The sequence below is a fragment of the Amblyomma maculatum genome, chromosome 1 (assembly GCF_055883805.1).
Source record: "Amblyomma maculatum isolate TAMU_Amacu chromosome 1, ASM5588380v1, whole genome shotgun sequence".
NCBI classification, from domain to species: domain Eukaryota; kingdom Metazoa; phylum Arthropoda; class Arachnida; order Ixodida; family Ixodidae; genus Amblyomma; species Amblyomma maculatum.
Genome location: NC_139344.1, coordinates 482,653,606 through 482,666,738, shown reverse-complemented (window position 1 = coordinate 482,666,738; position 13,133 = coordinate 482,653,606). Strand labels below are relative to the sequence as shown.

Below are 13,133 nucleotides of genomic sequence, written 5' to 3'. Positions count from 1 at the left end.
AGAGAGGTCGCAGACTGCTATCCCTTTGCTGTTCCGTTTTGAAAACAATCCTGTCGGGGAACGCTGGCTCGAGGGTCGATATATAATTGTCGAAATCGTCGCTGTCAGATCCGGTCGTGGCCATTGGCTTCCTAGAAAGACAATCTGCGTCTGTATGATGCCTCCCGCTTTTGTACACCACGGCAAAGTCATATTCCTGCAACCGGAGGGCCCAGCGTGCGAGGCGACTACATGGGTCTCGAAGGTTCCGCAGCCAACAGAGTGAATAATGGTCACTTACGATAGTAAACGACCATCCGTACAAATATGAACGGAAACGCTCCACAGCAGAGACTACAGCCAGGCATATTCCTGTTCGGTGACTGTGTAGTTTCGCTCCGGCTTGCTCAGGGTACGACTTCCGTACGCGATAAATTTTTTTTTATTTATTTAATTATTTATCTAGGAATACTGTCAATCCCGGGCAGGATCGTTACAGGCAGGGCACAAAACGCATACCTAAAGTTGGACAAGGACTGCCCCGAGACGGATTCCACTAGCGTCCGTGTGAACTTCTGTCGCTGCAGCAGGATCGAAGAGACGTAGATTGGGCTTCGATATTAAAAAAAACTTCAGTTGACGGAATGACGCATCGCATTCTGGTGTCCAGTCAAAAGTGGAGTTTTTCTTGAGAAGGCACGTCAATGGGCAAGCAACGCCAGCAAAGCGATGTATAAAGCATCTAAAATACGAACACAACCCTAGAAAATTGCACCACTCCATCTGCGGGGGTTTAAAAGACTCAAGCGCGGCAGTTTTCTGGGAATCCGGCATTTCACAATCACCATTGACAAGGTGTCCTAGCACCAGCACTTGGCGCTCTCCAAATCGGCGGTTTTTTTAGTTTAGAAAAAGGGGGCGTTGTGCAGACAATTCAACACGCGTACTAGACGGTCATTGTGTTCTTGGAAGAATTTCCCAAATATGACGACATCGTCCGGATAGCAAAAACAAATGTCCCATTTTAAGCCGCGCAAAACTGTGTCCATAAATCTTTCAAATGGGGCAGGCGCATTGCACAGCCCAAATGGCATACCATTAAACTCATAAAAGCCATCTGACATTACAAAAGCTGTTTTTTTTTCTTATTCGCAGGGTCCAATGGAATTTGCCAGTAGCCAGATCTGAGATCAAGACAGGAAAAATAGGACGCACCAGAGAGGCAGTCGAGGGCATCGTCTATGCGAGACTTCCTTCTTCGTAACAGAACTTAGACGCCAATAATCGACGGAGAATCGCCACGAACCGTCTTTCTTGCGTACGAGAATAACAGGGGCAGCCCAAGAGCTAGATGACTCCTGTATCACCTTCTTCCGTAGCATGTCCTCCACTTGCTCGTGAATAACTTTGCGCTCAGATGGGGACACGCGATATGGCTTTTGACGAATGGGACCAGCCGAACCAGTGTCGATGATATGATGGGTCCTATGTGCAGGACGAGAGGTTGGTCCATCTGTTTGAAAAAAGTAAAACAGGCGAAAAGGGCAGAAGAATATCCAAAAGAGGTGAGGTGCGCTGAGATCGGCGCTGATCATATGGAAGATCTGCAACCAAAGCAACGACGTGGGGCGCATCGGGTCCACAGGAGGCAAGTTTCAATCCGGTTGGTAAACTGCGGGCTCGGACGATGGATTGATTGTCCATAACGAGGCACTACCGTGATGCACGGAGATCATACAATGAGGAATAATAACATTTTTCTTCAGGCATGCTGAGTGAACTGGGTGCACCATGGCCTGAAATGAAACCTGGTCAAGATGTGGAGCGGACACGGGGACGAACATGGCTGACAAAGGTGGAACTACTGTGTCTTCGGTAACAATAAAAACTGTTTCTTTATTACGGCCGCTTTCAAAAAGAGTCGGCAGATGCGAGCCATAAAAATGAACCTCTTGACTTCAGCAGTCCACGGTAGCGCCACAAAACTTCAAAAAGTCCATTCCTAAAATGACGTCATGCGTAGAGTGGGGTAAGACGACGAATTCGGCTTGAAACATTGCACCACCCACAGACACTTGCGCATTACACACACCCAGAGGCTTCAACGCCTCTCCACTCCCACCACAATACGTTGAAGCACGGTCATATTCAAACATCGCTTTGCGTCCCAATTGATTGATTGATTGATTGATTCACAGGAAGGGAAAGGCGCAGTATCTGTCACACTTGTTTCTGTGGACATCTGAACCGCGCCGTAAGGGAAGGGAGGAAGGTGAGAGTGAAAGTGGATATAGAGAAATAGGAGCCGTAGTGGAGGGCTACGGAGTAATTTCGACCACCTGGGGATCTTTAACGTGCGCTGACATCGCACAGCACAAGGATGCCTCTTCGTTTCGCCTCCATCGAAACGCAGCCGCCGAGGTCGGGTTCGAGCCCGGGTACTCCGGCACAGTAGTCGGGCGTCTTACCACTGCACCACCCCGACGGGGCTCCCAACAAGCGCCTAAACTGCCTACTCATCACAAACACAGTCGCCCCCGTATCCACCAAAGCTATTGTACCCACACCATCAATGAACGCACGAATCACAGACACGGTCGCGCCCGTATCCACCAAAGCTAATGTACCCACACCATCAAAGAACACACGAATGATGTTCTTGAGCATTATAGTTGGAGGGATGTTGGCACACAGCACATTTCCAGCGGCCTCACCCACATTGGTCGCGCTGGTTAATTTTCCTGCCTAGGCGACATGGAACGCCGCCGCGGTGATGGAGAACGAGGCGCACGGAAAGCGAGTGGAGAAGTAACACTTTAATCAGATGCAGGGGAGTGGTCGCGGAGATTCTTGTTATGGATGTTGCGGTAATACCGACGTGGAGTATTTGATTGCTGAACAACGGGGCTGTATTGCCGATTGTTGGGTGCTGTTATAGGCGCCGGGCGGGTATAGCGGGGCGGGAACCTACTGTGGCAGTACATGGCGATGTGACCTTCGACGACGCAGCGGTAGCATATCGGTGGGGAAGGTAGAAAATGCTGTTGTGTATAAGAGCCAGGAACAGCAGGGCACATAGTAGGTCTGGCTGAATGTTCATACTGATTAGGAATCCTGGCAGATTGAATTGAAGATATAGGTGCACTTGAGGCGATGTCATACCTTGGAGCATCAAACATCGACGCATTCGGGTTAGCAAATTGCATAGGCGGGTGGTCAATAGAAGCTGCAACTTCAGGAGCTTGGCAGAAAGGCTGCACTGCAACAGCTTGTGGTGGTGAAGCAGGCCGTCTAGATACCCTCTGGACAGAGACCTCAGCAGATTCATGCAGGGGAAGAGGGTTGAACCGTATAAGTTTTTCCCGCACAATTTGCCGGATAGTCGACGGAAGATCTAGATGGGCATGGTCATCAAGGCTGTCCACGGTAGGCGCATTGGCCAGCCGCCCAAAATTTCGGCTCAATACGACGTGTTTTCAGAGCTTGAAAAGCGCGGAGTGTCAAGGGTGTCTTTGGCAAAAGTTGTACACGTCAGCCGCGATTCCCTTTAATATGTGGCCGACTTCCTCAGGCATGTTAGAATTGACACATTTGCATTATCTCAGGATCTCTTCTGTATAAGTGGTACAAGTTTCATCGGGCAATTGAGCTCTTCGAGCAAGGGTCTGCTCAGCCCGCTTTTTTCTCAAAACAGAGTCGCCAAAATGCTGTTTTATCTCCGTGGCAAACCATTCCCAAGTCAAGTTGTTCTCGTCATTCTCAAACCAGGTCATCGCCGTGTGAGTTAGAAAGAAAACGACAATGGTTAGCATGGTGACAGGGTCCCACCGGTAGTACCGTAGTACCGAATAACTCGATGATGAAGTAGCCACTTCTCAACATCCTCACTTTCTTCTACTGCAAACGATCGGGGTTTCCGATAAGGCTGGGACGGAATAGGGCTGGAGGGGACAGGCCTGTCGCCAGCCTGGCTTGCAGCGTCGCGTCTTGCACGATTACAGTCGGTGTGGTCCATGATGGTCGGGAGCGGTGGTAGTCCAGCAAGGCGGCGACTACGTCGATACTCCAGTTGGTCTTACAAAGCACCTTACACCAAGTTGTTTCATTTCATTTCATTTCATTTCATTTTATTTCCTTAAAGGCCCCAGGAAGGGGTGTTACATAAGGGGTGGGAAACATTATAAAAACATAGTTATTGTAGATATTTTTTGACATTTTCAAGAAACTTGGATGAGCAGGTGATAACAGCGATGTCACCTGGAAGGCCGTTTCAGTCTGCAGCTGCGCGGGGAAAAAAGGAATTCGAAAAGGTAACGGTGCGTGACAATGGACGGGCGACGTGCAGGCGATGACTGGTGCGGGGTGATATGCGTGCTGGGGGAAGAATATAAGGAGCTGCTCGCATGGGACTGTTGAATATTTTATGGAATAAAGAAAGGCTTGAAGTGCGACGACGGAGAGATAGTGATGATAAACCTGAGGCTGTTTTTAGGGCAGAGACACTAACATCATAAGAATACAGGGCATGGATGAACCTGGCAGCGCGATTTTGAACGGACTCGAGAGAATCAATGAGGTAAGCTTGATGGGGGTTCCAAATGGGTGACGCGAATTCCAGTTTAGACCTGACGAGTGAATTATAGGCTAAGAGTTTAACATGTTGAGGCGCGCAATGTAGATGACGTTTTAAGAATCCTAATGTTTTATTGGCCGATGATATTGTGTTAGTTACATGCAAATTCCAAGAAAGATCACTAGAAAGTGATACGCCTAAATATTTATATGACTGAACAGGTTGTACGGGCACTCCAGAGATTACGTAGGAAAAAATAAGAGGATTACGACGACGGTGGAAGGATAAAAGTTTACATTTATGTGGGTTAAGTTCCATTAGTTCCATTACGGTAAAAGGGGGTGTTTATTTACAGTGCTGAGGCCGAAGGACAAGGTGAAGCCTACTAGCCCCCAGAAACCAGCGCTTCTTTCTCTTCTGCCACACCATCACAGTCCTTCATCGTCGTTAGTAGCGCGACAATATTATGTGCTGTAAATTAAAGTGATGTAATTACTCCTTCCGCATTTAATGTCACGCGTAGTAGCATTCGTTAATAACTGCGACATTGCAACTAGCGTGGAAAAACACAAAGGACAGCGACAAAAGGTACCGACAAGACAGCACGCTAGACTTCAACTGACGTTTGATAGGCAGGGTGATAGGGAGATATTTGAAGCGTTTTGTATTGATAAGGCAAGTGATAAGTGCTTGAGCACACCCTCAATAGCCCCCACGAAACAAAAGTTATAACCTATTTGTCAAAACACTTGCTCGTCAATTTGGTTTAAATGTTTACTCTTTGTTATGACAACATGCTTCTTGATAAGGAAAGGGGGGGGGGGGGCAGTCTTCTGAACATGCGCCTAATGCGAGTGTATAAATTTTGTTACGTGTGCATTAGACGTTAGTCGAAGTTTAGGGTGCTGTCCCGTCGGTACCTTTTGTCGCGGTCCTTGGTGTTTTTCCACGCTAGTTGCAATGTCGCAGTCATTAATGAATACACACCAACTAGCCCAACTATCTTTCATGATCTTTTAGTACGTAACTATAGGCTCGATCTTTAATCCGCACCTCTTAATTTTTGTCTGTTTCAAAAATTTGTTTTAAGCTTTGTAATGCCAGCAAATCTACTTCTACCGGCGTAATTTTTTTCTTCCCAACGTTACTAGAAGCTACGCACGGCCGTCCGCCCCCCCCCCCCCTTTTACATACCCATCCTTTCCCAGCCCTCAACCTCATTTAAAGGTGTGAGTAGAGAAGTAATGTGGGAAAAGGGGGTGGGGGCGTCGTCAAGAGGTGTTGTCGGCAATAGGAGAGGGTCAAAGAGATTCTGAAAGAGCGGGGACTCGACGGCTGTGTTGGGTTTCGACACTTTCTTGTTTCGTGCACACCCGCTACAGGGTGTGCACGAAAAATGTGCCGTCTAGACGAGTGTAAATAAATAGTATTCTCACGTCCGGAAAATGGCGGCTGTAAAGTCAACGGCGAATATAACAGTGGTGAGGAGAAAGCAGATCCGAGTCCAGCGTTAAGCTATGCCTGTGTAACACCTTGGCTATGCTCGCGTTTCCTGTACGGATACCGGAATTCAACGGCTTTACTTCGGTTTCGGTGTCATGGAGGGCGCCCAGAAAAGAACCCTTGCACTTGCTCAAGCTGCGCGGGGAGGAGACGAACGACACAGTCTGCGCAATAGTCCAGCAAAGCATGCCAACTGCCGTGGTCGGCTAGACTACACACCATCGTAGTTACACTGAAGAAGCATTTCAACCGGCGGTCATCCGAAGTCAGCAGCCGGATCGTTTCCGACCACAAGACTACTTGGAGAGAGAACTAAGAACTGGCTATACCAACAGCCATCGAACAGTCAGCCGGAGCAGCGTCATCGCTATCGCATGTTAACCCCAATATGTTCGAACGGGAGATCATGCTTCGTGACAAAGCCTTAGAAGAGCCTCGGTTCGCGGGAAAAGGCCTCGCGTTCTGTAAAGCCGACCCATCGGGACAGCGCACCAGACAAGCCGTTTGCACAAACAGAGCCATGACAAGAAGGTAAGTTTGGAAAATCTTACAAAAGATCGCTGCTTTTGGCACTAGCTGTGATGAACAAAATACAGACATACCGGTTTCAAGAAGTTACCTGCAACTTTTAATTGCTACCGCAGTGGACACCTAGAGAAGGCCTGTATCATTATAAAGAAGGCAAAGCAGCTATTTTACGTAGCCACAGCGCAGATGCTTCACAATTACGCAATTTGGGACGCAATAACGTCAGACAGCTTCGTCAATGCTGTATGACATTGACATCGTTGCTAACCTCGGCACGCGATCTAAGTAACAGCTCACTTGATCATGACCTACCATTGGATGCAGTTCGAGATGGAGTGGCGTGCACCCTCATCAGCGAGGTCACGCAATGGGGCCGAAACAACCACGAAGACAGGACAGATCGATCCTCACACTAATGGCTATCGTCGCCGTTGTCGTTCCCAACAAAGCTGCCACTTTTAGTTGTTAGGGGGAGCGAATCCAGGCTCTAGGGATGAAGCTGGTTTGGCGCACTCGACAGCGACAAGATCACTGTGGAGCATCTCAAAGAAGAATATAAAATTGTATTCTCGGACGACGTTCCAGCTAGACACAACATTCTTGTCTACCTGGACTTGCTAAATGATGGTATAAGCAGTCCTTCAAAACACGGCTATTAACTTCTGTCCTGGGATCTTAGAAATACAAATAAAAACAATTTTATTTAGCATCAACACTGATTACACAGTACTCGTGATGCTGCAGGGTGCTAGCAAAAAGCCTGCGATGGCTTGCGGACAAAAACGCAACAAAACAAGTAAAAGCCATTATAAACATAACGACGGCTTTATACATTACAAAGTACATTTAGATGATAGGACTAATATTGGGTGGTACAGAACTGCACTTGTTAACAATATTTTGATTTGAGGAATATACTGTTGTATAGATTAGCTGGACCTGTTAACAGAGGAATTAAGAGCTTGTGGTAGCTTGTACATCAACATTTGGCGGCCATAGTTCGTGCGGGTATGGGGAATCTTCCAAACCTGACTGCTTCGTGGGCCATACGTTTTTTCAACTGGAGTCAGCGTCGCAAGTTTTTCAAGTCACTGTTTGTGCAATAAGTATGATAACGTTTTAACAGAATTGCGCTGAACAGGTTCGGTAATGGTTTTGATCTAAGGTAATCAAATATAGGTTCTGTGTGGGCGTCATTGGGTTCATTAGAAATGATTGTTACAGCTTTTTTCTGTAGTCGATAGATCTTGGACAGGTTTGTGTAGGTCGTTGTTCCCTACACCAAATAACCATACCATAGCGTGGACATGAAAAGGGAGTTTTAAAGAGCAATTTAATGTGCTTTGGCAAAAAATAACGAAAGCGTGCGAGAATACCTACTATTCGCGAAAGTTTGGAGTGAACAAGGTCAGCCTACGCGCTCCACTGCATATTCTCTTGAAAAAGAACACCTAATGTTTTTATAACTGGTACCAAATCTATGACCTAAAGACCTAGTCGAAGAACAATATTGGAATTAACTGGCTTATTTTTAAGGCGAAAAAGAACTGATTTTGTCATCGAGACGCTTATAGTTAATGAATTAATTTGACTCCAAGCGTTCAGTACATCAAGCCCTTCATTCGCTTTTTAACAAGCAGGGGTAAACTGTGATGTGAGAAAAATAAGCTTGTATCGTCGGCATCAATAACAAATGAAGTGTTTAAATCTATGTTAACAAGGTCGTTATTATATAGGTTGAAAAGCAGCGGCCCGAGATTACTTCCCTGCGGAACGCCGTGTAGTAATGGTTTGAAACTGGAGAAAGAGTTATTTATGTGTACCTTTTGTTGGCGGTGTTGTAGGTAGGACTTAATGAGAGATAAAAAACAGCCTCTGAAACCACAATACTCCAATTTTTTTAATCGCGTGGTGTGATTTATTTTGTCAAATGCTTTTGAATAGTCTACAAATATTCCAAGTGAATAAAATTCTCGCTCAAAAGCATTCAGAATGATTTCTTTTGCGCAAGCAAGGCGCTTTCTGTGGTATTGTGTCATGATGTGATGCTTGGTTAGGAATGAGCTCATTCGAACGTGTATTAGTTTTTCAACGAATTTGGAGAAAACAGGGAGCATTGAAATAGGCCTTTAGTTAGACGTGGTTGCATTTCTCACCACCTTTAAAAATGGTAGTAACTTTAGCCACTTGGAGCCGGTGAGGAAATAGATCATATGAAAATATTTTATTGATGATATACTCTAAAACTGGAGCTATAATAATAGCAACATACTTAAGTGACCGAATCTGTAAGCCATCTATATCAGTACAAGTAGAATTGTTTAGAGATATGATTGTAGACACGACCTCATCTGCAGTTACTGGAGATAAAAATGCACTATCTTCTTTTCGTTGGTGCATAAAATCTGTACAGCTGGGGTCATGATGGCTGTTTCCTACTGATGTGAAAAAATCATTAAAAGCTACAGTTTAATTTTCTCCAGCAAGTGTTGTACCATTTACGGTTATCTCGTTGGGGTTATCATTTGCACCAGGGTGGCGGTTTAGGAGCGTATTTAATTTTTTCCAAATGCATTCTGGAGTTTGCTTCGTGTCCTGGATGAAAAGGTTTTCGAAGTAGTCTTTTTTAGTTTTCCGTAAAAGGCTGTTTGTTCTGTTTCTGTGTATTTTGAATTCATCTAAGTCAGTTTTGTTTCTGTATTTCAAAAACTTTTGATAATGAACATTCTTAAGCTTTATAGCTTTGATACATTCTGCAGTAATCCAAGGTTTGCGTGCTTTGCATGGCCGTTTGTGGGTTCTGAAGGGAAAGCAGTCATTATAGAGAGTTATAAATCTGTGTATGTAGGTGTTGTAAGCCCCCTCCACATCAGTGCTCGAAAGAACATTTTCCCAGGATATCTTAGAAAGTAAATTATAAAAACCTTCCAGGGTACGTACTTTCATTTATCTGCCGATATGTATTAACACTCCGCTTCGCGTGTTTTAATTGCAACTTTTTATGACTAAGCACTAAATATATAGGTAATGTGGTCACTAATATGTGTTTGAAGAATTCCTGAACTGATAGGCACAGTTTGTGATAAACATGTCTATGAGTTTGGATGTACCATGCTGTATACGAGTAGGTCGCTCTATAAGATTAGTGAACGCATTAGTTTCTAAAGTGCAGCACAATTCTTCACTTTGTAGAGACGAATGCAGAAGGTCGATGTTCAAGTGTGCCGAGAATTAGTTTGCAGTCGTTTTCGTTAACCCAACTTGGAAGTGCGCCAAGAAACGAAAAAAAGCACTATTTCTACCTTTAGGGACGGTATGCCACAGAAAAAATAGTCATATTACATCTCAAAGTTAGCATTTAGTAATCATCAGCTATAACAGAAAAAGAGTCAACAATGTCGCATTGAAATGCATCTTTCACTAACTACATTACACTACCCCTATCCTCCCATTGCGAATCATGTGGAAGGTTTGATAGCCGTGCACACGAAGTGCTTCTGAATCATCCCGGTACCAAATTTCAGTTTCCATCACTGCATCAAACTTAGAACTAAAACAGTAAAAAAGTAGTTATTTCGTCTTCTTTGTTTCTGGCTGACTGAGCATTTACATGCAAGAAAGAAATGTACTTTTCTCGAACAAGGGGGGAGGGGAGCAAGGGGCAAGGGGAAATCGACAGACTGCAAGAACCGACACCCTTGAGCCAGCGTAACAATTTCTTCCCTTACGGAAATTCCATATCTGCTCCAGATATGGAACATATGCTGCCAGATACAAATATATAAGGCAGCAAATAAGACCTTATCTGGGCCAGATAAGGTCTTATATGTGCAAAATGTTGCCCTTATATGGCTCAGATTTGGCCATATTATGCAACATATAATCCATGTCTGAACGGGTAAGGGGCCTTATATGACTTGATCAGAGGCATATATGGTATCCTCGCAACCTTATGTGGCCTGATAAAGGGCATATATGGCATCGTCATGACCTTATATAGGCAGACCAGGGCCATATGCCTGGCATCAACAGGACTTTATATAACCTCATCGGGGCCTTAATTATGTAGGCGCCATAGTGACTGTATATTAGCAATATATAGCCTTTATCTACCTTCTGCAAATATTCAATATTGCCATCATGTGGTCGAGCTTCAATTTTTCTATGCTCAGCATGGCCTGCATGCTTAGTGTTAATTGTATCCAATTTAGAAAATAGCTACGACTCCTAATATTTCAAATATTCTGCAGATTTCGCTGCACTATAATTATTATACCATGTGTTCCTTAATCCAGGAGGGCGCTGGGTTATGGCTACATGCTCCTGCTTCCGCCTACTAACTCACATTTTCATTTAAAATGTGGCGGCAGTCCGGTGCACAAAAGCATGGTCGGTTAAGTTGAGCGATTCAAAATATCAAGAAAAAGATGGCAGTTCAGTATATGGCCCCCTCCGCGCTGTCTGGACGGTTACTTATCTTCAGAGACCACTGGCGGTTGCTGCGTCGAAAGCCGCACTGGCTAGACAGTGACTCCTCCTCTCCAGCGTTCCCCTCTTCCCTCTCAGACAGCGGCGGCCCCTGCGTCGCGGGCTCGCATTTCATCTCTCCTCCTCGCTGCCAGGCTCTATACCGCGTAGGCCGCGAGCTCTCCATTTTGCGTGTACTTGCTTCTTTCCCCTCCCCTTTCAACTCCGTGCGCCTAAGCACTTGGCGTCTCGTTCCTTTTCGGTGGCAGATATCGGCGTTCAGTGCGGATGGCGGGCGTGCTGCATGTTGTGTATGCTGGTGTGTGTGTGTGCCAGCGCCTGTTCACTATTACCTGTGTGCATATAACAAAAATGCGACAGCAACCTACAAGAGCTTCAGTCTAACCGTCGACACAGAGGAAATTACTGTGTCCCACTGCGGGTGGAAGCTGCCTCCTCAGCCTTGGCAGCGAACCTGATGGTCGATTGAGCTTTTCGGGTTTTCTGCCCTCGGTGGCCCCGGCCAAACCTTCACCATTGTGTAGAAACTGCGGGCGGATCGCACCCTCATCGTGCCGCCTCATCTTCACGCCCGATCACCAAAACCGTGAGCGTGAGACCTCTTGTCGGGAACTAGCACTTGCCAGCCTCAGGATATTGTTCACTTTATTATTTTGATGGAAAATTAATTTTCCAATCAGTACATTGGATGGTGATTGACAGTATGTGATATTTTTCCGTACGTTTCGCTGCTATTTTGTTTTTCGCTCCAGCAATTTTGACAAATTTCAGTGGATGGATAGGGTCCTTTGTTGTTTATTATTATTTGCACTACATAAGTAGCTTCATGCTTGATTTGGTTTAGGGCAGAGCATTCGCTGTCATGACAAATGCCATTGGACATGCTTTTTTTCTTTGTTTTCTCTCTTAATTTCAAAACCAACCACGAGTTAGGCGCGTTCGCTCATTTTGCACTGCAGTCTCTGCTTAAGGTGACACCAGTACTTCCTGACAGCATATATGCACTTTGCTAAGGTTTAGGTATTATCAGCTGTCCCAGCAGTGTGTGTTTTATCATCCTACGGTTTAGCTGTGCTTTTTCCGGGTAACGACAAACCTTTAAATTCCATTTTAATAGTCTAGTTCGATTAATAGCCGTTTATTTTCTTTAGCTTCGCAAGTAAGCCAGCTCAAACTAAAAGCATTTACTGGTTAAAGCTTTGTGTGTAAAAGAGTGGAATAAAAATGTAATATCTAATTTAATAGGTTAATGTCTTTCACTTTAACTTCTCGTGTAGACATTATTCTGTTCAGCTATTTCAGTAGTTTGTTATAGTATCGCGCGTAAATGAGTAGTCTCAATATTTACTAACGGATGAGCATGTCTTTGACCCTCGGTATACCCACGTAATTCAGGCCCGTCTTCGAGCGATTCCGTATAGGCAGGGAAAAAAGAAAACCTGTGGTTTCAAAGGTTTTTTTTGTAAGGTTTGAAATAAAAGGGGAAATAATTCAGGTTTCCCTTGGCAAACTTGATAGAGTGTGCATTTCGCTGGAATACTGAAATTGTCTTGTGTGTGTGTTGTAATAAAGTGTTATGTTGATATGCAGATATATAGATCTTTAGTTCAAAACCTACATGTCATGCGGGCTAGATCTTTAAATCAGGAATTGGGTAGATAAGGCATATCTGACTGGATATACCTTATCTGGTACTCGAAATCAGGAATTGGGCAGATCAGGCATATACAACCAGATAAGCCTTATCTGGTACTCGAAATCAAGAATTGGGCAGATATGCCTTATCTGTCCTAGATCTGTCCTAATATACCATATCTGTCCAATTCCTGATATACCTGATCTGGATTCTTTTTTATAAGTCCAGATATGGCATCTCCGTAAGGGTTTTCTAAAAGGATCTGAAGGCAAGCTGTTGGGACCCTTAAAAAACATTTTTTTGGCTCCCTGCAGTTTAAAATTCGTATATCCGTTGTTTTGGTGTGTGAACTAAAACTCTGAAATCAACTTTTCAATTGCATGAACTTGTATCATGTTTGGAATATTGAGTGTGTATAGAAATGAG

The 13,133-nt window shown here is 44.8% G+C and overlaps 1 protein-coding gene across 1 annotated transcript in view; it reads right to left on the bottom strand.

Moving 5' to 3' along the window:
• Positions 1-13,133, bottom strand: part of LOC146210100 (sphingomyelin phosphodiesterase-like) — a 375,910-nt gene that overhangs the window by 268,286 nt on the left and 94,491 nt on the right. The window lies entirely within an intron of this gene.